Source organism: Octopus sinensis, linkage group LG4, assembly GCF_006345805.1.
Source record: "Octopus sinensis linkage group LG4, ASM634580v1, whole genome shotgun sequence".
Lineage (NCBI taxonomy): Eukaryota > Metazoa > Mollusca > Cephalopoda > Octopoda > Octopodidae > Octopus > Octopus sinensis.
Window position 1 is genome coordinate 129,197,231 of NC_043000.1, and position 5,000 is coordinate 129,202,230.

Consider the following 5,000-nt stretch of genomic DNA (forward strand, 5'->3'; position numbering starts at 1 on the left):
CTGAGCTGTGTACGTAGAGAGATGATGTTGACGACGTTAAGGACATGATGGTGGCGACGAAGACGGAGGTTGCCGTAATGCTGTTGGACGAAGTTGGTAAGTTTCAACGTGTTGTGGTGTTTGGCGTTGTCGATAGAACTGGCTGTGTCTTTTTGGTCAGTGGTTAGACCTTTAAAGGTCTGAAACCAGAAACTTCGGAACGTGGAAAAGCTGAGTTTTTATAACGATTTATAGGCTCAAAACAGGGTGGTGAACAAGCTGTCCCACGTGACCCTATTTAGGGCCTCCGGCTGATTATACACGCGACAGAGTAAGAGACAAATTGCCCCATTACCATCCAATCAGAGTAGTGGACACAACGGGACCCAAATAGCGGCCAAAGGCTAGCTGTTCCCTACTACGTTCGAATGCACGTATATATAATATATGGAAGAGAGGAATTTCATCCGAGTCTACGCTACACATTCTTCGGGGTCGATAAAACAAGTAGTAGTTGAGTACTGGGGTCGATGCAATTGACTATCCTCTCCCCCAAAATTTCAGGCCTTGTGCCTTTATCGACCCGAAATGTACTTTGGGGGTGGATATTTCTACGTCAATCTTAACACCTAACACTATGTGCTCTCTATATAGGCGGACTTGTATGTTTGCAAATTGTTTTAAAAAAAATGAAAATAAAATAGAATAAATATGAAAATCTTATCTTTATATATAAAGAGAGAGAATCTACAAAGACTTTTCGTCTACTGACGTAATAGGTTTGTACCATGAGTGCTAAGTTTGGCTTACAACTAAAACTCCGTTTTGAACTACAACTGGAAAGTGAGATGTTGAGACTGCATATATATATATATATATATATATATATATATATATATATATATATATATATATCCTTTTTCTCTCCTTGTTTCTTTCTGTCTTCCTTTCTGTGGAAGAGCGTAGGCTCGAAACGTTAAAGACTTTTTCAATTCCCGAGCGTTATACGAATACATCTGTTTGTTTTCTACACCACCTATCTTCGTCTTTTGTTTTTTTTCGTGAATTCTCCCTATATATATATATATATTATATATATATATATATATATACTTTATTTAAAGCAGCAGAAAATTCAATTTGGTATTTGAGTACTCTTTTTTCCACCTTGTTTCACATTTATGTGTTTACTCCGGTATATATATATATATATCAACAATAAGATATATAAAACAATAAAATTGATGTATTTTCAAGTCCAGTCTAATTTCTTCAATAATTTCCATTCCACTACATACGTAAATATGTCTAACAAATATACAATTATTCTATATTAGTAATTTTTATGTTATTTTGGCTACAACGTCTGCTGTTTTCTAAATTGCTCTCGAGATGCTTTCAAATAAGATAATCTTTATTTGTCTTGTCAGCATGAAATTTTTCAAGTACTTTTCTTATCTTGAAGGTTTTATAGATTCATTGGAAAACACTTTTCTACAAATTAGGTACAATTGTAGGTGACGGTGTAAAGCCATATCATAAATATTCGATTTAGTTACTGCTGACAGGATAATCAAGTCTTAGGAAAATTTTAATATTTTCGATGATTTTTTTTTTTCATCGTCAATTTAGCTTGGAAAGTATACATTTTAATTATTTTGAGCGTTTACAGTTTCTTTGTGTTGTTTAGATTTTATTCCGGTGAAACGTGCCCAAAGGTTGTCAGTTTAAGGAAATGGATTAGGCGAGAAGTTACTCATAGACGCCTTTTTAATGTAGAGAGCTAAGAAATTTTAATTAAATAAAATTATACTCGCTGTGTAAAGAAATAAACGTTTGTTTGGATCTTTTCGGTTTGAACGGCAGTTTTTTCTAGCGGTGTCATATGAAATTGTCACCCATAATTATGACCCTAGTATCGATCTATTGCATTTCAATCTGTTTTAGGGCTTGGGTTAGTTAGGGTTAGGATTAGGGGTGGGGGGAAGGGTATCTTTTTTTCTTCAGAAATGTAAATAAACCCAATCTGTTTCTTAAACTAGGGACATATTCATACGGCACAGAATGTTTTCACCTCAATAGACGTCATTGATTGGTTGAAATTGCAGAAATTGAAGAAAAAGAACAACAAATATCTTACAAACTATAGAATTTTCTCAATAAAGCCAAGAGAAAAAGATGTTTTATAAACACATTCTACCAGTATACGAAGTTTAAAAGTGTTTAGTTACGTGGAAATTATTTTCAAAAACTGCCGTTCAAACCGAAAAGATCCATTGGTTTTAATGATAGATGGAGGCGTATGAGTTAGTGGTTAGATTGTTGGACTTATGAGCGTAAGATTGTGGTTTCGATTCCTGCACCGGGCGATGCGTTGTGTTCTTGAGGAAAACACTTCATTTCACGTTGCTTTAGTCCACTCTGCTGGTAAAAAAAATGAATAATCCTGCGACAGACCGGCAGGATTTCCGTCCAGGAAAACCGGTTTTGTGCATCTTAAAGAGTAGCGTAGTTTAACCATGTACCACTATGTTTAATGATCTGTTTTAGGAAAGCAACTCCGTAATCTAAATCAAAACTTGAATGAATGCATGCAGTGGGGAAGCGTACTACCTTTGGCAAATACGATAATTCCAGGGTTTGTTTTGGTTTTATTAGAACCTATCAGTTAGTACTTGTCACAACTTAAATTTTCAGGAAAGCAAAGATGTCGAGCGATGAAAATTGATAGATGTGTAGCGTAGCTGATATCCTCACTTTTTGAGAGATATATTAGAAATGATCTCGTGTTAGATAGCAACCAACTTCGGCTATTTTGACCTTGTTGTGTCCACTGCTCTGATTGGTTGGCATTGGCGTAGTTTGTCTCTTGACTTATTTCGCGCCAGTGTGTAAACCAACCAATCACGACCTTCGGATAAGGTCCCATGACACAGTCTTTTTGGGGTTTCACTGGAGCCCACCTCAGGTTATAAAAAAGGCCTGGAAATCACTATTTCTCGTCTTTGGTTCTCTGACCACAGAGCACTCAGCCATGTTCCAGCAACACCGTCTTAGGTTCTAGTCCTTTTCAGGACTAACCTCTGACTACAGAGCGACTCAACCATTGACCACAACACAACCAGACAGCCAGTTCCCGCGACGACGCTAACATACACCAGCAACTCAGGTCCATTCTCCACCGTCGCCCTCATCTCCGTCGACTTCAACGATACGTACACAGCACTCGCTCAGGTTTAGCTTTCTCGCTGTTGTGATTTTCACCAAGGTTAACAGCACAGCACTACCTGCATGGATTCCTGTATCAAGAGACCTGGCACAGCATGCACACTTTGCTAGCAGCCATACTTTATCTTATTGTACACATCTGTACAAACAGTAGAACGATTGTCTTCTCTCTCAAACAGTAGAACGATTGTCGTCCTCATTATTCCTTTTGGCACTTATTCTTTTATATCATGTATAGGGGCTATCTTCTTTTTTGGGACGGCCGTGCGGCGTTAAAAAGGAGACATTTCTGTCACCAACTCCTTACGTACAGTCGTATCCCTACAGGTGTAATGAAAAACAAATTTTTGTCTATTCGAGTGTATAAAAAAAAGCCTCTATGTATCGTTTTAACTTTCGTTACTGAAACAATGCGCTGCCCTTTATATATTTATATTGTTACAACATCTCCAAAAGGCTCTGTTTAACAAGCTCATGCCACGTCGGATTATCAACTAGTCAGAAACTCGAAGCAAATTCAAATAACCGTATAACAAATTCACATAATCTCAAAGACGAATTCAAATAATGTCAGAACAGATTAAAACAATCTCGGAGTAAATTTGATTGACATATTAATAAAACACAGTAAATGCCTGGATTTTGAATTGTTTTAACTTATGCAAATCCGATTTTAAAATTAATTCCTTTTATAATTTAACTGAAGTCCACAGGACTGTATTTATTATTATGTTATGTAACATTAAAAATGAGAAATCAATACGCTGGCTATTGAAACTAACACCGTTCTGCTATTTAAGTCTCACATTGTCCTGGACACTTGAATACTGCTTCAGACGCACTATCGGATGATTTTTGTGGCGCTTTTTACCAGAGTAACCTCTTAGAACTCCACAAATCTTTCTACCTTCCTGGCCATACAAGGTAGAGTGGGGATAGGGTGATCGTTCAATCGTTCTGTAATCGATGGCGATATTGAATATGTTGTTTTGTATATTTCTCTCATTTATCAAAAGTTAAAGCCGCACGACTATCATTTCGAAAAATGATGCACAAAGTAAGCGTTACTGACTCCCTGAGATTGGTGGAAGATTCAAGAGGGAAATCGGAAAACAAGTGTAGGAAGGTAAAAGTTAGTGAGAAATTCAAAGGGCAGGAGTGTCCGTGGGGTAAGCAGCTTGCTTACGAACCACATCGTTTCGGGTTCAGTCCCACTGCGTGGCACCTTGGGCAAGTGTCTTCTACTATAGCCTCGGGCCGACCAAAGCCTTGTGAGTGGATTTGGTAGACGGAAACTGAAAGAAGACCGTCGTATATATATATATATATATATATATATAATATATATATATATATATATATTGTGTGCGTATGTGTGTGTTTGTGTGTCTGTGTTTGTTCCCCAACATCGCTTGACAACCGATGCTGGTGTGTTTGCGTTCCTGTAAATTAGCGGTTCGGCAAAAGAGACCGATAGAATAAGTACTAGGCTTACAAAGAATAAGTCCTGGGGTCGATTTGCTCGACTAAAGGCGGTGCTCCAGCATGGCCATGGCCAAATGATTAAAACAAATAAAGAGTAAAGAGAAGGCAAAATATTTAAACTAGTAGTCGTTCGTTAAGTGCAGTAGCAATGTATATAACATACACACACACACAGACACAATGTCGGTAGGGTAAAATCCAAGCTGTGTCCTCTTGAAACACATCTGCTTATTTCAGTATGTAGTTGCATTGATGTGAGGTACGTATTAAAGTTTAAAATTCTGGAAATATTGTTTGCAGTTATTATA

At 37.3% G+C, this 5,000-nt stretch overlaps 1 long non-coding RNA gene across 1 annotated transcript in view; it reads right to left on the reverse strand.

Annotated features, from left to right (window-relative positions):
- The window catches only part of LOC118763122, a 10,068-nt gene that overhangs the window by 2,450 nt on the left and 2,618 nt on the right, over positions 1–5,000 (reverse strand). The window contains exon 2 of the long non-coding RNA XR_004998879.1: positions 4,470–4,475. This is a non-coding gene — a long non-coding RNA (uncharacterized LOC118763122). The remainder of the gene's footprint in view (positions 1–4,469; positions 4,476–5,000) is intronic.